General features: G+C 55.8%; 1 protein-coding gene across 5 annotated transcripts in view; it reads left to right on the top strand.

The window, feature by feature from the left end:
- The window catches only part of ZNF710 (zinc finger protein 710), a 59,311-nt gene that overhangs the window by 27,994 nt on the left and 9,424 nt on the right, over nucleotides 1-21,893 (top strand). The window lies entirely within an intron of this gene.

Here is a 21,893-nt window from a genome sequence, read left to right as displayed (position 1 = left end):
GCCTTTATGCGTTAATATATTTGGCCTCAGCTCCACAGGGGGCTAAAAGGCCTCGTGTAAATTCCAGAAACACCTGAGAAACTTAAATGTATGGGTTTCTGTTTTTACAAGAGAGGCAAATGAACAACAGTCTTGGATAATGAAACATCCCTTCTCCAAGCCCCCACAAAAAAATTGGGTAGATTTGTGGCTCTCTTACCTGAGACTCATCTTAAGTGGAAATAGGTAAGCCAGAATTTTAGATTCTTGAATCTGTAAATGCTGCTACCTATTCTTAGGCCTTATGAGGGAATCTCAAAAAGTTTATGGAAATGGGGCCCGGCGTCGTGGCCTAGCGGCTAAAGTCCTCGCCTTGAAAGCCCCGGGATCCCATATGGGCGCTGGTTCTAATCCTGGCAGCTCCACTTCCCATCCAGCTCCCTGCTTGTGGCCTGGGAAAGCAGTCGAGGATGGCCCAACGCATTGGGACCCTGCACCCGCGTGGGAGACCCGCAAGAGGTTCCAGGTTCCCGGCTTCGGATCGGCGCGCACCGGCTGTTGCGACTCACTTGGGGAGTGAATCATCTGATGGAAGATCTTCCTCTCTGTCTCTCCTCCTCTCTGTATATCTGACTTTGTAATAAACTGAATAAATCTTTAAAAAAAAAATTTATGGAAATGGAATTACAAGATCACTTGATTTTGGTGACCACTTTAGCCGCCAGCACTTTAGGGAAAAAAATTTTTCTGGAAGTCTGTGCATATAACATCTTCCACAAGAAACTTTCTAAAGTCCCCTGGGACAGGCTGTGGCAAGGGCTGCTCTGCAGTTACCCCAGCAAGAGGAACTGAGCACAGTGGATGAGTTTTAGAAATGGCCATAATTGGGGTTTACCATGGCGGCATCCAAGTGGGCTGATGAGGCCGCTGAGATATCCCAGGCCTCCGGGTCTTGGTACCTAAGGCACCTGCTGGCAGAGCTGGGAAAGGGCTCAGAGCTGCTGATCACGGCAGAACATTCAAGAGGCACCAGGCTGTTAAGAGTGCTCGATATTGGCAGTGGGAAAGGGACTTTTAATAGCTTGCAGGCTGAAAAATGGGGAGCCAGCATCTGTAACAGATGTTAGAACACCCCCTGGGACACGCTGATCCAGTAGTGGAGCGCCTGTGTTTCCGTCCTGACCCCATCAGAGTCCAGCTCCCTGCTAATGCATGCACAGCCTGGGCTCCAGCCACCTGCGTGGGAACCTCAGATGGTATCCTGGCTCCTGGTTTCAGCCTGGCCCAGCCTTGGTTGTTGAGGGCCTCTAGGGTGTGAATCAGCACGAGGGACATCTGTGCTGTCTCTGCCTTTGTGATAAACAATAAATTGATTGCTGTTTTCAAAGGCGGAGTGTGAGAGTTGGGCGAGGCAGAGGGCTTCCCAGCCCCGCCACCCTGCTCACATGGAGCCCCACCCCCTGTCCAGCAGGAAGGTTTGAATCCTGGTCCGACAGCCTCGGGGAGAGTCACCAATCCACTGGAGTGGTTCAGAAGGTGGCCTTCTGGATGCTTCCAGGCCTGCTGTGAGAATGTGGTCACTAACAGCTGTGTGGCCTTGAGGTGCTTTCCCCGCTCTGTGCCCTGGTGTTTAGAAACCAAGAATGACAGTGACCCCTGACAGGGGTTGGGGTGAAGGGTGCAGAGTGGTTCCACACTTTGCACGAGACCTGTATGAAATAACACACAGGACAGGAGGGCTCTGGGTGTTGTCTCAACGCATTATTTGAAAATATGGATTGTGTTGTGGGTCCCCAGGAAGCGACTAGCTGCCCTCTCTGTTTGCAGGTTCCCATGGGTGTTTGTGTCTCCATGGGCACGCCTGTCAGCAGGAAACAGCCACTGGCTTCCTGCTGATTAGCTTGGCTCTTGGGGGGCCTCCCCTGCAGCAAGGGAAGCCGGGGCTCCAGCCGGGCCTCGCCAGCACCCTCTGCACGCCCCTCAAAAAGGTCCACCTGCCTTCCTGCTGCCCAGCACTTGAACACCCTCACCATGGGCTTTGTACTGCCATGGGTGAGGCACCTGGGTTCTTTGCCTGCAGGTGTGTCTCCATTGCACACCTGGCGCCTCTGGGGGGATTGATCCTCCCCTTCCTACCAGGTCACCCTCAGGTGAACCTGAGCAAGCTGAATCATTTGAATTACAAGCCCTTGACATGGCTGCTGGCTGGACCCCGGCTGTCTGTTGAAGGAGAAGGCTTTCCCTACTGGTCAACAGCGAGTTACGCCTCCGCAAGGGAGGGTGGCTCTGTCCAGGGGGAAGAGGCTGGTTCTGGGTGTTAGGGGTCCCTGGCCTGCACCTTGGCCCTTGGGTGAAAGAGCAGGAGAGCTGTGATGGGGGGATGGGGTACAGCCCAGCCGCACAACTCCATGGCAGCCCTGGTGGAGGCTGACACAGGTGGTGGCCTCGGGTGTCTGTCTCTTGACTTACTGAGTGACTGGGCTGTGCTGCCTGGGGAAGTGATGCCTTTCTGTCTCCCAGCTAGCCGAGCAGCACTCTGTGGACTCCCAGATGCAGCCGGCTCCATGCTCTTTGCTACCGTCCCCTGGAGTAAGCTCCTGCGCCATGCTTGCTCCTGGGCTGGTCTCACCCACACCGGGGATGGGGTCAACAGCCTCATGGCCACCTCTCACCACTTCCCCATGGACGATCAGCCCCGCGGAGGTGGGAAGCCCTGCACCGCCAAGCATGCAAGCGGCCAGTGGCTGAGTCAACACCGCCAGGACGTGTATTTAGATAGCAAACAGAGCAGCCGCCAGGCTCCCCTGCCCCCAGCACAAACGTCCTCTGCAAAGGTCAGCAGGACCAGCCAGGCAATTCTCTGGGACAGGTGCAAAATCAAAGCCCAGGCCCTGCGGCCGAAAATGAGAGACAATGTCCAGACTGAGGCAGCCACGCAGACCTCGCGGCGGGGAACAGACCTTCATAGCACGGGGACGTGTGGGTTTCCCTGGCTGGTGATACCGCCCACGGGCAACACTGGACTTCTCCTGGGCGGCAAGGACTTGCACTTGGAAGCAGAAAGGACTTTGGCTGCTTCTCTGTTTCTCCTTTCTTGGTAAAGTCAGCCCAGGGACCCCCCTCTCCCCTCAGCACCCTCCGCCATCTGCACCTCTTTCTGCTGGCTCTCATGCACGTGTGCTGGGAGACAGCAGGCCGGGATGTCATGGGCTCACAGAGCCTCACTCAGCAGTGACTGAAGCCTGGAGCCAGCGGCCTCCCCAGCCCTGGAGGTGGGAGCAGGAGGCGGGGGTAGCCCCCCAATGACTATGGCTCTGTCCAGATGGTCTCTGCCCGTGGGGAGCCTGGAATCACTCTCCCTGTCAGCAACCATCACTCACCGCCTCCAGCACTGGTGTCAGAGCAGCCGGGGCTGGCTCAGCTGGGGGGAGGGGTGGGGTCTGTGCAAGGGGTGAAGAGATAAGCAAGCGCTGGACACTGTCCTGGCCTCCGTTGGCTTCTCTGCACAGCCATCAGGGCACTCTTCTGGGCCCCTACAGTATCTTCATCTGTGCACCTGTCACCAGATGGGAACACATGTGGGAAATGAGCTGATTTCCTCCCCCTCCGGCCACTCCCCCAAACGTCCTCAGACATGGCCAGCCCAGGACAAAATCAGAGAGCTCTAAGTGTGGGGGTGGATGGTGTCCTGCACTGCTGTCAAGTGGTACCCTCTGCCCTTCCTTGCCCGGAGGCCCACCTGGCTTCTCAGAGCCTTAAAACAGCATCCAGACCCCATCCCTGGGTTCAACTCTTCCGCACCTTGGGAGATGCTGCGGTTCTCCAGGGGGCCAAAGCTGCTGAAGAGACACTTGACCCCACACCCTGAGACTTGCAGGACCTCTGCAAAGATGGAGGGAGGAGGGGTATATTAGCAGGTGGGGAAGTCATGGGGAGGCAGGGAAGAGAGGGGAGAGACAGGACTACAAGGAAGAAGGGAAACGGGGATCAGATAAAAAACCTGCATAACCAACAGGACCAGGCCCCTGAGATAGGGCTCTCAAATCAGGTATACTTGCCCCCCCCCCACATGTTTATTTACTTGAAAGGTAGAGCGACAGAGGGTGGGAGAGTCAGAAAGAGGTCTTCCACCTTCTAGTTCACTGCACAAGTGGTGACACCAGCCAGGGCTTGGTTAGGCCCAAACTAAGGAATCTGAAACTCCACTGGGTGTCCCATTTTCATGCAAGGGCCCAAGGATTTGGAGCAATTCCTGCTGCTTTCCCAGGTATGTTAGCAGGGAGCTGGATTCCAAATGGAACAGCTGGGACCGTAGCCATCAGTCAGACGGGATGCTGACATCAGAGCAGTGGGTTAACCTGATGAGCTGCCTTGTGTATTTTCCAACTATCCAAAGGGCTTTTAAAAACATCACCAGAGTTTCTAGGGTGGGCCCAGCCTCAGGACTTGCACTGGGGGGGGCGTAGTGCCAGGAATCCTGCAGGAGCACTTAGCAAGGTGGCCCAGCAGCAGCTGGTCTTGCCTATAGTTCGTTCCCAAGTGCAGTGGTGTTATTATCTGCTGATGGGGCACCTGGTGCCTTGGTCAGTCCCAGGCCCCTGGACGGAAGGAACTTGGGGAACACACAGCAGAGATGCGCTCCTGGACAGTCAGCTCTCGGAGGGGCCTGATGATGTTATGCACATTGACCATGAGAGACTCAATAATCACCTATGGAAAGGAAGAACCTATATATTCTAGAAGGCCTGGATCCTTTCGTAATGGCTGGGCCTCTATGGTCCATTCTCCGGAGTTCTTATAGAGCAGGTGTGTGAGCTGTGTTTAACACTGGTGGGGGCCAGTGAGTGGGGATCCAGAGGCAAATTCATTGAATGGCTTTTGGGCTATTACCATCTGGGAACTTCCCAAGTTGTTACAGCCAGCATTTCGTTATCCCCTTCCTTATCCTGTGCATTCCTCTCTTTACCTGACTGTTATTCCTGGGAAACCTGTTTTCTTTCTACATGACCATAATGTCCTGTGTGGAAGCCTGTGTTTTTTGTTTTTATTGGAAATGCAGATTTACAAAATGAGGGATCTGTCTGCTGGTTCACTCCCCAAGTGGCCACAATGGCCAGAGCTAGGCCAATCCAAAGCCAGGAGCCACAAGCTTCTTTCCAGTCTCCCACGTGAGTGCAGGGTCCCAAGGCTTTGGGCTGTCCTCTACTGCTATCCCAGGCAACCAGCGGAGAGCTAGATGGGAGATGGAGCAGCCAGGACACAAACCAGCATCCATATGGGATCCTGGCGGTTGCAAGATGAGGATTTAGCCACTGAGCCATGGTGCCAGGCCTGTGAGCTTGATTTTTAACCCCATGCAGGCCAATCTCTAGTCAGGAGGAGGCACAAGGCCTGGGCAGCAGGTATTCATCCTTTGCCACCGCCTGGTAACAGTGACGTGAGGGCTAAGCCAGATGCTGTGTGCAGGGCGATGGTTGCGACTGTGACAGCACATTCAGCACTTGGGGTTTGGGGGTGCTGGGCTCTGTGACCGGAGATGAACAGAGAGAGCTGCTGCCCTCAGGATCCCCCGGGGGCTGGATGGACCTTGTGCGGGTGTGTGGCACAGTGGATGAAACTGCCACCCTTATCGGAGTTCCTGGAATCAAGGTCTGCATGGACTTCCCATAGAGCTCCCTGCTGATACATCCAGGGAAGGCCTGAGTACATAGGAGATCCGGGTGGTGTGGTACTGGCCCAGGCCTGGCCATGGTGGCTGTTTGGGCAGTGAACCAGTGGATGGAAGATCTCCATCTGTTGGTCTATCGCTGTGGCTTTGTCCTTCAAAAAAATAAAATGACTTTGTGCTTGGAGCTATACGAGAGGCTAGAAAGGGGAGAGGAATCTGCTAGGGAAGGCACCCTAAAGATAAAAGAGGGAAGTGAGGGTCTGGGCTCTGCCCCACAGGCTGGCCTTCCCATTTGGTCCTCTAAATGCTGGGCACTCCCTGAATGCCAGGTGCCATGCTGAACTCAGCTAGTGATTGGCCAGCCCTTGGGCAGCTGATGCCCATGACTAGGGTGGCGTGGCCCAGAGTGCAGTCTGCTTACTCATGTTCCTGTGCACCTTGCACGTCATGCCTCCAACACTGTTGCATGCATTCCTTGTCTGCTCGGGGCTGGCTGCGGGACCAACCAGACTGGCCCAGCAGACACAAAGGACAAGTACTTGTTCATCCATGTGTTTGGATTCCCCATAATATTTCTTAGGAAGTTTCAAATCTGTCTGGAGGGTTAGCATCTTTGCCTAGGTTCCCATTGTTACCTTGTGACCCTTCTCTCACTCGGCCCGCCTTTGCTGTGTCGTCTGAAAGTGAGTCACCGCAAAGTCCCCTCCCCTAGATGCTGCAGCAGGTGCCTGTGGAGCGAGGACCTTCCTCCATTGCTTGCTTCCTGATTCCATAGCTTCCTGTAGTCTGAGACAATCTCCTAATTAGGGGTTGGGGGGTGCTGTGTGACATTGATCTTGAGTGTCCAGATAAGCCAGCTGTCTTGCAGAACGCAAAGTGGGCTCCTCTCACCAGGAATGGGATTTAAAGTGGCCGTTCAGTGTGGACTGGGCTTTGGAGACAAGCAGGCTCCTCGCCTATCTGCAGTTGGTGCTGTTTGGGGCACGGAAGTCAGCTGGGGTCACATCCCGGCCCCCAGCTCCTGACGCCCAGACTCTCAACTCAGAGCCTGCCTTGCTGTCATTCACCTGCCTGTTTTTAGAGAATCCACTTTGCCTGCTGCATTCTGGGTTTACCCACTATGGGCACCTGGCATTGTGCTGGTGGGTGTTCTCCACCCACCATCCTGCCTTCTCCTGCCACGCTGATAGACACTGTTCCCCCAATCCTGGCACTAACCTATGAGGCCTCATTTGTAAACGGAGTGAGTTGTCACCACCACTCTCGCTAGCTCACCTGCACCTACTTCTGGCCCCTCCCCATGCACCAGGAAGTCAGCTCTCCCATGTCATGTCTCTTTGTGTGTATAAAGCAACTCCTTTTTTTTTTTTCTTAGACACTGGGATAGTTCATCTGCGAAATTCTTCAAGGATTTTTAAAAGATGAATGCAGATTCAGTCCACTGTTATACTGCATTTTGTTTTTAGAATGAGTATTGATTTTATTTGAAAGCCAGAATGACAGAGAAAGATCTTTGATCCACTGGTTCACTTCCCAAATGGCTGTAATAGCCAGGGATGAGCCCAGCCAAAGCCGGGAGCCAGAGCTCCATCCTGGGGTCCCACATGGGTGCAGGGGCCCAAGCACTTGGGCCATCCTCCACTGCCTTCCCAGGTGCATTAGCAGGGAGCTGGATCGGAAGTAGGATTTAACCTGAGTTCCGACATGGGATGCTAGCATTGCAAAACTCCCCACCTGGGGGTGGCCCACCCGGAGCGGGTTCTCTCAGCCATCTTCAGCTGAACTCTAACTGCCTATTCTCTTGCTGTGGCTCCCACTGCACCCCAGATTCCCTGAGCAGGGCTGGGCCATGCCCACTGCTGTCTCCCCATAGCCCACAGGCACTGCCTGGTTCAGAGCAAGTACCCAGTGTAGACGTGTGGTGATTTGCATTTGACAACCTGGAGTGCAGGGGGGAATGTGGCTCCGTTATGTGTCTGCTGCTCCCTTTGCTGTCAGGGCCTGGTCTTTGCCTCCTACATCTGGAAGCCTTCCAGGGTCTATTCCTATTCATCCTGTCCCCACGCCCACAGAAAGGAGGGACTTTCTGCCCTCCTCCAATGGGCCCCATCCCATGTTCATGTTCACACACCACACACACCCATATTACACATACACATCATATATACAACATATGCCACACACCACATGCTGTATGCACACATACACCACACCATATACGCAGACAAAACACCACAGCACACACATATACCACACACAACATGCCATATGCAGTACACACAGCTCAACACAGGGAAAACACACACCCACATGTACACCACACCTCACACAACACATACAAAACACCCACACACAACACAACACATGCCTGCACTCCACACCCACACACGCTCCTCAGCCTACATCACGTCTGAGCCCCTGATTGGTGCCCCAGTCTTGTCACTCCACAGTCTCCGCCCACCCCACCAGGAGCAGCACATGACTGAGTGCTAGGAGGGGAGTGCAGCTGAGACTAGCGCAATCAATCAATCAATAAACCCATCAGCCTTGCTCTGGCGTCCTTGGGGCAGGCGTGCGGCTCCTTACCCAGCCTGGGGCTGTTTGGAAGCAGAAAGAAGCCTGCAAATAAAGGTGACTCCACTTGGGTCTGCAACGCTCCCTCAATGTGGGAAGGCCAGGGTGCCTGGCCATCCACCTGGGATCTCCGAGGGTCACCAGGTAGAATGCCATTTATAGCCACCATGTGGCCCTGGAGTCTGGCTGCAGCCCGGCCCTGCCTAGTGCAGAACTGGAGCCCGCCTGCTGGAGGAAGGGCATGGCAGGAAGCCCAAAGCCTGGCCTGGGGCACTTCTACTTTTTGTACCATGTGTGTCTTGACTCACACAGGAAGTACCATACCTGTGTCCATGAAGGCTCCTCGCTCCCTTGCCAGTATGTTGCCCTGGCAGGTGGCAGCTGGGACTGCCTGAGAGCCACCTCACCCTCTGATGACTGGGTGTTTGGCTTCCCTGTAGCTGGGACCAGTTCAACACGTCCTTAATCCAACATGTGGTCCCTGAACTCAGTGCTTTCTCTGCGTGCCCCCAGCCAAACCTTCCCTTGATCCTCCTACCTAGGCCCCATGGGCTTGCTGGGCAGTCCTGGGGTCACCCAAAGGGCTTCTCAGGGTGGCCTGGGAGGAGGCCGACTGGCCAGGAGATGTTGTGGAGGAGCCCCTGCTGCAGCTCCAGGCTGCGTTCCCGGTGCAATCCAGTTTGGTTTCTATGCTTTCAGAATGATCCATGTACCATTTCCACCTGCCATTCCAGACAGGAGGGAGGGAAGAAAGGGCCAGGGGTCGTGAGATTGGCACCTGTGCCCAGGGGCCAAGCAAGTTCTCTGCAAGCCCCTGCTCTCTCCCTCCCTCTGTCTCTCTCCCTTTTATTCTCTCTCCCCCTCCCTCCCTCCCTCCCCATCCCCCACCCCAGGCTTTGTGCCTCTCTCCCCTTTCATTCCTCTCTCCCTTTTTTCCTCTTCTCTTCTATTCAGTTCCTTCCACTCTGCCGCTGCTCCCTTTCTTTTTAATCACATTTTCCTTTCTCCTTTTGAATGGAGCTTCTGTTTCCAAGGGGAAGGGAGGATGGGCATGTTTCCCCTGCTCTCCCTGCACGGGCCAGCTTTGGGGACCTCTTGGCCAGCCGGCTGGCCATGGGTAATTGGCTGAAGGCTCACACAAGGTCCTGGGACAGCTCCGCCTTCATGGGAGGGTGAAGGTCAAAGGTCAGTGGCTGGGGATTTCCCCCAAGCCCTCTCCTTTGTGGGAACCTGGTGTCCATGTTCCTGGCCAAGGGAGGCTTGGGAGAGACCATGAGAACGGAGTAGGAGTGCTGTGGGTAAAGAAGCCAGGTCAGGAGTGCAGGGGTGTGCTCCCCCCTGCCAGCTGAGCCTGCAGCCCTGCAGGGTGGCTGGGCTGGACAGTGTATCCCAGCAGGGCTGGGGCTGCACCTATGGGAACCTGTCTGTCAGATGGGAAAATGTGTCACCTGGGAATGCAAAGAACGTTCGCGTGGGTTTTCCAAAATGACCCACTTGGCATCTTTCTCAGGAGGCCTCTGTTCTGTGGGCCTGTCCATCAGGCAGGTTAGCACTGTTTTTGTTTCTAGTGAGTGGTGGCTCCCATCTTGTGTACTGAGGGGTCAGGGGCAAAGGCTACAGGCAGGCAGGGTCCCCCTCTTGCTGGCCCTGACTCCTCTAGGTGTGGCTGCTCCCTGCCTCAGACCACCTTCTTGCAAAGTCCACCTGCCCGACGCCTGCATGCCTAGCAAAGCCCAGCTCAAGTGCGCCCAGCCAAACGCTTCTTCCCGGCAGCCAGCTGTCCGAGGCCGTCCTTTGTTTTGAGCGGCTCCTTGAGGGCCAGGACTGCGCAGCCATCACTTCGCTGCCTGGGAGAGCAGAGTGGCATGCAGAACTCGGTTACTCCAAGTGTTGAGGCTGGAACAGGTGTCATGGAGCAGGAGTTGAGGGAGACCCTGTTTCAGAGATGACAAGATGAGAACTCAGACCTTGCACTGGAGGCAGGCTGTAGACCCAGCCTGTGTGAGGTCCTCATGCAGAGGCCCAGGGGAGAGAGGAAGAAGGCAGGGTTGTCAGAGGCCCATGAAGGGCCCAGATCCCCTGCAGGACACCAGGAAGGAGCCCCAGCATGTGTGGTGGGGCCGGGCCCCAGGCCAGGGTATGCAGGTGCAGGCTGTGGGACCCTCCCATGTGGCCTTCCCCCTCTACACCCAGGTCCATCTGGCGTGGGGCAGGTGCCTCATCTGTGTTTGGTTATAAGATGTATTCATTTGGTAGGCAAAATGATGGAGAGAGAGAGATTCATCCTCACAGACTTCGCCAGGAAGGGGAGGCCTGAAGAAGGGCCAGCAGGTATAGTGCCAGTATCCCACGTGGGTGCGAATTGCAGTCCCAGATGCTCCACCTCTGATCCAGCTCACAGGAAAGCAGCAGGGGATGGTCCAAGTGTTTGAATACTGACATCCACGTGAGATGCCAAGATGGAGTTCAGGGCTCCTGGCTTTGGGCTGCACCAATCCAACCATGGTGGGCATCTGGGGGGTGAACCAGCTATCTATCTTTGAAATAAAGTCCAGGAGGCACTGAGCTGTGAGTAGAGGAAGAGGGTGTGTGCTCCAGGAAGCATTTTCCTGGCCCAGGGCAGGGGTTCCAGGTGAGCAGGGCCCCCACTGTCCTTCCTGGCCCTGCCAGGATAGCCCCTGGCAAACTCAGCACCTCCAGGGCGGGCCTGGCTGGCCAGCAGGCTTTTCCAGTTTGGTCAAGAACATCTTCCACCACCACCTGAAACCGCCCTGGCTGGATATGGGGGAAGAGCAGGGAGGGTCTGTGTGTGTGCAGGCTTTAGGGACAGACATGTTGCCTAGGCCTCGATTTTCCAAGCAGCAGCCAACTTAGCCATCAACCCCTCTTCCTGAAGGGAGAGTGCTCTGGGATCTGGCAGTGTGCCCAGGCAGTTCCCACATGCCAGTCACAGTTGCAGGTGGGCTCTGCTGTCCACACTGGGCAGGTGTTGCCTGAAGGGTCAGTCACTACCTTTGGGAAGTGTGGGCAGAGGTGGGCATGACCTGGGGTATCCCCACAAAAGGGTCTGCGGGCCGTGGGTTTCAGGGCCCCCAGATGCTCATGGGTGCTCAGGGCCCCTATCAAGAGGGCATGGAATGGGCTCGGCATGGTGGCCTGGCGACTAGAGAGTCCTCACCTTAAACGCACCGGCATCCCATATGGGCGCCAGCTCTAATCCTGTCAGCTCCACTTTCCATCCAGCTCCCTGCTTGTGGTCTGGGAAAGCAGTCGAGGACTGCCCAAGTCTCTGAGACTCTGCACCTGTGTGGGAGATCTGAAAGAGGTTCCTGGCTTCGGATTGGCGCCGCTCGGGCCATTGTGGTCACTTGGGGAGTGAACCATCGACGGAAGATTTTCTTCTCTGTCTCTCTTCCTGTCTGTATATCTGACTTTGCAATAAAAATAAATAAATCTTCAAAAAAAAAGGGAGAGAAAGGGCAAGGGATGGGCACAGGAGGCAGGTACATGTCCCCTAACTCTGTGTTATCTCTCTGTGACTTTGAATCTGGGATCCATGGAAAGCACCGTGGCAGCAGTTAGTTTAGCGAATAGTGAGAAAACATTCTGTATGTGTCACCTACAGACGTAGCCATCCCAGGCCTGACTGCACGGGACCTCAGCTATGGTTCACACTCCTATCCCGTGAGTCCTTAGCTGCTGGGGGCCCCATCTGATGCCACAGCACTGCCAAATGGCTGTGAGGCCCTTAATTATCTATTTGAGGGAAAGGTCTTATCTCACTCCCCCAAGGCTGGGCAGCCTGCCCCCTAGGTGGCAGCGATCCTGTTGGCTCCCAAGGTGTGCATTTGCCAGAAGCCAAGGGGAGCAGGGACTCGAACCAGGCATTCCCAAATGAGACAGAGTCCCATGCAGAGCCTTGACCGCTGCAGCAAGCATTTGTCCCACAGTGTTGGCAGCCAGCAGCCACCCTCCCTTCTCTGGGGGCAGCCACAGACAATGCCAGGCTCTGTGATGTAGTGCTTCACTGCTGTTAAGACTATTCTGTGCCTCAGTTTCCACAGGTGTGAAACAAGGTGATAGAGCTCATGCCAACCACAGGCTGTGGTCTGGTTGGAGTGAGATAAGGTCAGAGGAGACCCAGGCTGGCACTGTAGCAGACATGGGGATTTCGCCCTGAGAGCAAGAAGCCATACAGAGCCTGGCAGGAGGCCCAATGATGTCACACATGAGAAACGCCGTGCCAGCTGTCAAGGGCTGTGCCCGCCTGCTGCTCTTAAGTCTCTGGAGAACTTGTGTTTTCTCCTGTTGGCTGGGACACTTGAGGGAGGGGCCTGCTGCAGCTCTAGAGGCAGGGCAGCAGAGTAGGGTCCCCTGGTTGGGTTGTGGTTTTCTCTTTTGTTTGTTTTTAAAGATTTATATTTATTTTTAATGAAAGGGCAGGTTTTCAGAGAGGAGAGACAGAAAGATTTTCTATCTGCTGGTTCATTCCCCAGATGGCCACACTGGCCAGAGCTGAACCAATCTGAAGCCAGGATCCTCAGCCACATAGCTGCAGGGTCCAAGGTTGTGGGCCATTCTCTACTGCTTTCCCAGGCCATAAGCAGGGAGCTAGATGGGAGGTGAAGCAGACAGGACACAAACCTGCGCCCATGTGGGATCCTACACGTGCAAGGTGAGGATTTAACCATTGAGCCTACCAGGCTGAGTTCTGCCACTGCAATCTTCTCCACCTCCTCCTCCTGCCCTTCCTGAACCTCTTATCTCAGGCCCACAACTGCTCTCCCACTAAGACCAGGGACTAAGCATGGATATGCAGCTTTTAGGCCACCTGCAGGTCCTCTCCTTGGCTAAGTCGCCCTTGCCTGGTGCACACAGGGCCGTGGCCGCCTGCATCTCAGGGCTGTGTGCACCACCAGCCATGCATCACAGAGCCACACTGGGGCTTTATGTGAATGAGAGCGCCGGCTCTCTGCTCCTCTCCTGGCATGAAGCCGGGCTCGAGCCGGGTGTGTGTGGGCGACTGCAAAATAAACGTTGACGGTGGCGCCAGCTTCAGAGGCCAAGCTGCCGGGGGCTCTGCCAGCCTGGAGGCCTCCAGGTGAGTCACACTGGCTGCTGGGAGAGGGCAGAGGGCTCAGGGGCCAGGCCACACACACCTCTCCCTGCAGCCTAGGTGGAGTCTCCATCCTTTCCCCCAAAGTGCCCATCCAGCTAAGATCCTTCCAGATCCCTTAAGGTGCAGGGTGCAGGGAAACTACACAAAAGTGTGTGTTTCCTGGGTCTTCATTCTTGTCTCTGACCCGAATTCTGAGGTCCCTGAGACTGGGGGCCTTCATGTCCTGGCAAGCAGCACGCAGTACCAGGAATAATGGGGTAGTAATCATGGCTCCTGCTGGGTCTCCGTGTGAGGCAGCCTAGTTGACAAATATTCATTCTTTTTGTGGGTTTTTGTTTGTTTCAGGATTATTTGTTTATTTAAAAGGCAAAATTACAAAGAGAGAGATCTTCCATGCATTGGTTCACTCCCTGAATGGCCACAGTGGCTGGGGCTTAGCTGATCCAAAGGTAGGAGCCAAGAGTTTCATCTTGGTCTCCCAGCTAGGTGCAGGGGGATCAAGGACTAGAGCCATTTTCTCAGGCACATCAGCAGGGAAACGAATCGGAAGTGAATGTGTGGTTCCTCCCTCTCCAGTCACCATCCCTGTTACAGATCAGGGTTCCTTGGGGCCTGGGGCCTGGGAGCCAGTCTTAGAAGGAAGGGACAAGTGGAGCTGTAGTGTGATTGTCACCTCTGTGGGTCACGGACCCCAGGACTTGCTGCATCCTGGGGCGGAGCCCTTCCAGGTGCACAGGATGGGATAGACCTGGTAGCCCCTCCAGGTAGGCCCGTGGAGCCCAGGGTCAGAGGCTGCTGGTAACACTGCCTTGTCCTGGGCACAACAGCAGGCTCAGCTGTAACCCCGAGGGCTCACACAGTCCGGGGACTCCTAGAGGCCTGGGGCCCTGCTCCTCCAGAGTGTGACTTTCTATTCTCATCTGTTCCCTCTCTAACCTTTAGACACCAGGCTATGTTAAACCACTTGCTTTGCTGGCGTAAATCTTTGCTGGGGTAAATCTCTTCCAGGCCTTTGGCTGTGTTTCTGATCACAGAGCAGAAGCTGTGGGGCGGTGGGCCTGGCTCCTCCCAGGAGGAGGTGGAGTCAGGGGGCGTGCGTGCTGCCTCCCACCTTTCCTCTGACTCGGGCAGGTGATAGTGGCTTCTCTGAGCCTCACTTGGCTCATCCTTAAGACTATAAACTACCCTTTTCTCTGGGATGGCCTGGATCATGTGCCCGGGACTACAGTGCATCTCAAAACCTTATGCACCCAAAGAAATGCCTTGTAATCCCATTTTCCCGAACAGGAGCTCTGAGGAGGGCGGATGAGAGGACCCCAGCACACGGCCACCACACTCACTGCTTCCTGGTGCAGGGGAGGCAGGGATGTGGCTGGGAGAGCCCCTGGCTGCTTCCTCTCCTCAGAGGCGGGAGGGGCATGGGCAAGAGCAGGGGGCCTGAGGGACTGGCCTGTCACGCTGCCCTATTGGAGCCACGTACACTGAACATCTACTGTGTGCCTCGGCCTAGCACACGAGGCCTGGGAGGAGGGGTACCCCGCATGCTGGGATCCCAGGGTGGGATTCCGGCCTGCATCACCATAGGTTCCAGGTCCTACTCTGCTTGCATCCCAGGTCCTTCCTCCCATGGACCCTCCTGAGAGAGGAGAGAGAAACAACCCTTGGGTAGTGACTGGAACAGTCGGGGAATGCAGGCCCAGTGCAGCAGGCTTTCTTTATGCTTCCCTTTTTTCTTCTTTATTTTTAAGCAAAAGATAAATAGATGCCGCCCTGAGATGACAAGAGGAACATGGAGGGAGATGAAAGGAGAGTAAAAAGGAGAGAGACTAGACGCTAAGGACGAAGGGGCTACAGACCCAACCCCGCCATGAGCGGGGGATGAAAGAGGAGAGAGAGGAGATGGGAAAGCAGGACCGAGTGGCAGAGCGCTGGGTGGGGTTGCCACGGAAACAGAAGAGAAGAGGAATGGAGGGAGAGGAAGAGGAGATGGAGAAGGCCCAGTATTAAGAGAGGTCTGGGACCCTGAAAGCCTATTCATGCTGAGAGCCGAGTGGAGGAAGGGAGGCAGCCTGAGGCCCTGGGCCGACACAGCTCACATCCACTGTACCCTGCCTAAAGAGGTGCCCCCGGGTCCACCCTGGGAGAACTGCAGACAACCTGTGCACCTCGCAGGCCCTGCCTCAGTTCAAACCCCATCAGTTCTCACCACACTGGGAATTCTTGTCCCTGTGCCTAGAGCCCATGCCCTGAGCTGGCCGTGTGTACGTTTTGGGGGACAGAGGTGTTGTTTACTTTTGGAATTGGAGGATGCCCGCAGAACCTATGGGAGCCACAAAACCTCTTATCTGTGCAGCCACAGCCAGGAACTGGTCCAGAAGCCTGTTGGGCCCAGGCAGTCTGGACTACTCCATGCCCATCAGCTGCTTGCCAGATCTGCACTCAGCACAGGACCTGAATTCGGGGTTAGTTTTTTTTTGTTTTTTTTTTTTGTTTTTTTTGGCACTTGAACAGTTTGCAGAGGGTGCGGTCTCAAAAGACAGCCACCTCCTGTGTGTGTGTCCATGACTGGGGTGCAATGCGGGCAGCTCAGGAGCACTGAGGACCAACCCAAGGTGCCAGGTCCTAAGCAGGTGACTGGGCAAATAAATAAGTTGCTCACGCAGCAGTGACAGTGGTGCTCAAGTTCCAGAAGGAGATATGTGACTCTGGAAGCTGCTGAGAAAGTGGGGACCAACGTTTGGGATTCAGGGAAAGCCTTCTGGGAAAGTGGCTGATGTCTGAGTTGCAAGAGGCGGAAGAGAAAAGGAGCAAACAGGTTGCAAACACTGAGAACAGCAGTGTTTTCACACAAAAGGCAGGCATGGTCTGTGACGACAAAGTAGATGGAGGTAGGATGAGGCAAATGAAATATCTAGTCTTGGCTGCTCCACTTCCACTCCAGCTCCCTGCTAATGAACCTGGGAAGGCATGGAGCATTTTCCCAAGTGTCTGGGCTGCTGCCATTTGGGAAGTGAGCCAGCAGGTAGAAGATCTCTCTGTGTCTGTGTCACCCCGTCTTTCTTTCTTTCTTTTAAGATTTATTCTTTTCATTGGGAAGTCAGATATACAGAGAGAATGAGAGACAGAGAGGAAGATCTTCCGTCTGATGATTCACTCCCCAAGTGAGCTGCAACGGCTGGAGTTGCACGGATCCAAAGCCAGGAGCTTCTTCCATGTCTCCCACGTGGGTACGGCGACCCATGGCTTTGGGCCGTCCTCAACTGCTTTCCCAGGCCACAAGCAGGGAGCTGGATGGGAAGTGGGGCCACCGGGATTAGAATCGGCACCCATATGGCAACCTGGCACGTGCAAGGTGAGGGCTTTAGCCACTAGGCTACCACGCCAGGCCCAGCCCCATCTTTCAAGTAGGAAATAAGGATTAAACGGGTGAGTGGGTCCTTGGGGAACGCTGGCTTGGGTGGCAAGATGGCGACAAGTGATGGATTTGAGCAATGTGGCTAGGACAAGCCCAGATGGGGATAATTCGATTCTTTGTCCCCTGAGTAGCTGTTGGAGCCATTGAGCTGAAGACACTCCTGCAACGGGGTGGACCAGTCAAGTCCTTCCTCCCATCCCAGATGACCCTGGCGGAGGAGGAGCACCATGCTGGGCCAAGCCAGGGCCCATGGCTTCCAGGGACCCACAGCCCTCTGATCATAAGTGGCACACTCCCCAGCGCCTGGCCTCAGGTTCCCTGATTTTGAGCTTTCTTCCTTCCATTGAGTACCTGCAGGGCATTCCCATGCCAAGCGCCCACTCTGCACCCCTGCTGCTTGGGATGGGCTATTTATCAAGGAAGATGACTTAGGACCGACCCAGTTCTGGGTCAGCATGCACTTATCGGGGCTGGAGTCCGAGGTCAACCTGTCCCAGGCACAAACTATCAGGGTCTGCTCTGCACCCGCAGGATACCTGGACAATGTCCACCTTAGTGTCAGACCTCACAGCAGGGCCATGTGACCGTGGCAGTGATGCCCTCAGGTAAGTGGGGGAAACCACAGCCTGCAGAATGAGGGGAGCTTCAGTCTGTGCAAAGGCCCTAGGGTAGAGAGGGGCCGTGGAGCCTGAGGGGAGACACATCTAGCCAGGGACTTCTTCTGCAGGCCCCATGACCAAGCACCAGCCCAGACCAGCTTTACCACTGTCTCCTTGGACCCGTCGTTTCCCTCTCTGGACCTCCATGTCCTTGTCTATAAAGAGAAGGAACTGGACCCCATAAGGAAGAGACTCCCACACTTCCCTGTGCCACCCTTCACCCATAACCCCCAACCTCCACACAGCTACCCCAGCACCTGCTGCTGAGTCAGGGCTGGTGGGTTGGGCAGAAGTGAGACTGCGGCGGGGAGCCGCCAGTTTGCACAAGCCACGGCTTTCGCTTCCTCTTCCTTCCTGGTGCTGTGTGCAGAAGAGGAAGCAAAAGGGGCGAGGAGATGGAGTCTGGGAGGCTTCTGTGGCCTTCCACCTGCCTGCAGCTTCCTCGCCCCTGGCACCTCCTCCCCCCAGGGGCCTGCGCTGCCGCAGATGGGCAAAGGACCCAGAGGCAGGCACCGGGACTCTCCTCCCTCCTCCATGGCTCCAGTGAGTGCTGCCCCATGCCCATGCTGGGATGCACCTGTTCTCTCCTGAGATCCTGGTACTTCAACCATTGACACAACCACTGGTGCAGCTCCTGCTGTCTGCATCAGACGCCTTACAGATGCTCACCCAGTGGTTCAGGGACAGGAGCCCCAACTGAGGACAAGTTGAAGGCCAAGGAGCAAGGCTGTCCTCCAGCGTCAGCCCTGGTTATTGCTGAAGTTCCACCTGGGAGCAAGGACCTCGTTTCCTCGAGAAAACGGCCATGAGATTAAACCTGGTCGCAGAGCCCTGGTGGTACCTAGGCTGACAGAAGCCCTGAGCAGGGCTCTGAGAAGGCCTCCCTGGAGGTGGGGCTTAGTCCAGGAGTAGGCAGGTGGTCAGCACAGGCCTTGGGTGCCTACCTGCCCAGTGCTCTGCCCCAGAGGACACTGACCACTCAGATCTTGCCCATTCCTCCTGTGCTGTCCAGGTATAGCGGTGTTGGGTGGGAGGTTGTGGGGTTGCATCCTGAGACCAGGTAGCCAAGCTCTGACTTTCTCTCGGGCATCCCGGGAGGAACTATGCCCAGAGCAGGCCTGAGTTCTGGGACCCGCAGGTTTCCTGCCGCTTCTCCTCCCTTGCCTTTGTGCCTGGGCCTCCATTGTGCGCTCGTGCTCGCTCGCTCTCTCTCTCTCTCCCTCTCTCTCTTTCTCCCTCTCTATCTCCCCATCCCCCTCTCCCTGGCCCCTCCTCTTCTTGGTGTGTTCATTTATTTTCTCTCTCTCTCTCTTTCCCCCTCCCCCTCTCCCCATCTCTTCCTCCTCTTAAGCATCCCTTCCCCCACTCCCAGCTCCTAGCACAATCGCGGCCTGGCAGCTACTCCATTTATTCCCATCCCTGCCCTTAACATTTACGTTCTTTCCATGCTGCCCACCCATGCAGGGTGCCTTGGTAGGAGGCCACACCACAGCCCCCTCCTTGGTGCCTAAGCTCAGAGATTTCTATTGTGAGTCCTCAGTGTCCTGGGGTGGGGAGAGGCCTGAAAAGGGAGTGTCACAAGGGGGACCCCCCCCAGGCAGATGGCGTGGGTGCATGGAGGGGGACCCTGACACACAGGTGCCACACCTGGCCTCCAGGACAGAAAACAGAAAGGGTGTGGCCTGTGGGAAGGAAGCAGGTCCCAGCCTGGAAGAAGTAAACCGGAAAACTGGTGAGGGCGGGGGAGCAGAGACTGGGTCAGAGTCCCCGATCCCTCCGCCCCGCCCCTCCGCTCAGATGACACATGATGGCAACTGGTGACTGAACCTGTCCCAGAAACCACACTGATTGGGCACCTCCCAGGCAGGGCCTGTGCTCTGCCCAGGCAAGTCCTGCCCATTGTGAAAGCAAGCAGGGGCCTGGTTGATGGTGGGTTATCGGCAGTGGGCAGAAAGCTTCAGGGAGCAGAGAAGCAGAGACCCTGAACAGGTCTCTGGCCACCCCCCAGAAACAGCAGGTGCAAGGAGCAGGCCTGAGAGTTGCCACTCTGTAGTGGGCCCAGGAGTAAGCCAGGCTCAGGTGGGGCCCGAGAGACCTCAGTGCAGGCCGAGCTCGGCCACCCCACCAATGGCACTCTTGGTGTGAAGTAGGGGAGCACACTGTGCTGCCCTTGTAATATACATGCATACCATGGGGGTGATTTGGGGCTCACCTGGTGGATGACAGGTTAACAGCCTTTGCTGTTAACACACCCCTAGGAGGTGCCCCTGTGCCCCTCCATGTCCCAGCACACCCTTTGCCTTCTGATGTCAAACTGCCCCCCACCCAATGCATGGCCAGTGAAGGTCAAGGTTACTCTCCCTGGAGTGACCCCACGCATCCATGCCCCTGCTCCCAAAAGCAGGTATTGATCGGCATTTTTGTTCCTGTGGTCTTTTTCCGACCTGTGGGTAGGGGGCGGAGCCTGGGACGGGCACCTGGGAAGAATCCCAGACTCCAGCTTCCCCGTCTCCTTCAGAGGAGACGTGGAGGCCTGGTTCATGCCCTTGTTGAGGGCGGCACCTCCTCCCACGGGCCCTGCCGTGGGGAAGTCCAAAAAAATTGCTGAGTGCATCACTGCCTAGACCCTAGCAGACACGAGGGCCTCTGGGTGCTGCGTCAGAGCCAGGGGCGGGGACAGGGGCTGGCGTGGCTGTGCCGGGCTCAGCAGGTCAGACCTCGCTCTGCCACTCAGTTGACACGCCAGGCTCCAGCAGCAGCAAGCATCTGGCAGAGCTTGAATGGACCAGTTCTTGGTCCCTGATGGCTTAAAATCTTCATATCCCAAAAGCGTTGCTAGAGTTGGGGCTCAAGAGTGGTACCATGCCCCCTACAAGACAGGCAGAGGCAGAGGGGGATGCACCTTCACTTAGGCTGCTGGGCCCCAGGAGCTGAGGGATTTTGCACTCATCTGTTTTTCTCTAGAGGGGTTGAAGGGCTGATGTAACTGCTTAGTCTCCCTTTTAAGTGACCAAGCCAGGACTTTCAGGCCGGGCCAGAGAGCCTGCAGGAAGGCTCCTGATCGTGTCTGCATGCCAGTGCCAGGAGCTGGACATGGGGTGGGGGAAGCAGAGTCAGCCCCCAGACTTTCCAGATAGACCCCCTCGCAGGTGGCCAGCTCCGTGCTCCCTCCCACGAGAGCCCACTCCGGGTTTAGCAGTTTAATCCACAGTGTCCGCTCCAGGGAGGCCACATTCCTGTCTGGGTATTTTTAGCCTCAGGAAAGGGAAGCTCAGCTGGGCGCTGGGGGAGGGCTGCACCAAGCGGGGCCATTTCCTGAGGAAGGGCCAGCCTCAGCCTGACCCAGGCCAGAGCCAGGGTCACAGCGGGAATGCCAGCCCCTTCCTCTGCCATGCTGGGTGCTAAGCCAGGGCCAGAGGACAGACTGAAGCTTCTGAGGCCCAGGAGGGGGTGCCACACGCCTGCAGAAAGGTGGAGGCCCCAGGAACAGAGGGACTTTGGGGACCTTCTGGGGATCCAGATGCAGCAGCAGGAACACAGCAGAGACAGACTGTATCTGGGCTGCCTGCTGTCCACCCCAGAGGGAGGAGGCCGGGCCAGAGAGCCTGGTGTGCACCTGGGAGGGTGTGTGCACTGGGATAGAGCAGAGGAAATTACTCACTCTGCTCCAAAACCTTGACTGTGAGCCTGGGAGCTGGTTTTCAGCAGTTAACGCAGGCCTATCTGATGTGGAAAGCCCACAAGTGAGACACAGAAAAGCCATATGTGTCCTGGTCTAGATTCGTATATTTAAATATGTGACCTTTAGCTAAAGGAGGGACGCCGCGCCCAGCCGGGATAGAGAGCCTGGGCTGATGGGCTGATGGGCAGCAGCTGTGTGTGAAAACGTCACCGACACCTGGTTTGCTTATGGGAGTTTCCATGGGCCTTGTCTTTTCCATTTATGAAGGGTGTTCAAAAAGTTTGTGAAAAATGCACACTGTGAAAAACCTTGCATAAATTACTTTTCAACAACACCAAACTTACCTTTTCTTTCCATCCACATCACACCACCTACTTTTTTTTTTTTATTTACTTGAAAGAGTTACAGAGGGGGAGGGAGAGGAGAGAGAGAGAGAGAGAGACTTTCCACCCACTGGTTTATTATCCAAATGGTCAGGGTCGCCAGAGCTGGGCCAGATTGAAGCCAGGAGCCAGGAGCCAGGAGCTTCCTCTGTGTTTCATATGTGGGTTTAGGGACCTAAGCACTAGAGTCATCATCTGTTGCTTTCCAAGCTGCAGTAGCAGGGAGGTAAAAAACAAGTGGTGCATCTGGGACTCGAACAGGTGCCCACATGGGGTGCTGGTGCTGCAGACAGCTGCTTCACTGGCTGCACCACAGTGCCAGCCCCCAGTAAATAAACCTTTATGTTAAAAAAAATGATGACATCTGTCTAACACGGCACCCATCATGCCGTCTCAGAGTCTGTGCAAAATTAA

This window comes from Ochotona princeps, chromosome 6 (assembly GCF_030435755.1).
Source record: "Ochotona princeps isolate mOchPri1 chromosome 6, mOchPri1.hap1, whole genome shotgun sequence".
In the NCBI taxonomy this organism is placed as follows: Eukaryota; Metazoa; Chordata; class Mammalia; order Lagomorpha; family Ochotonidae; genus Ochotona; species Ochotona princeps.
This window is presented reverse-complemented; position numbering and strand designations above follow the sequence as displayed.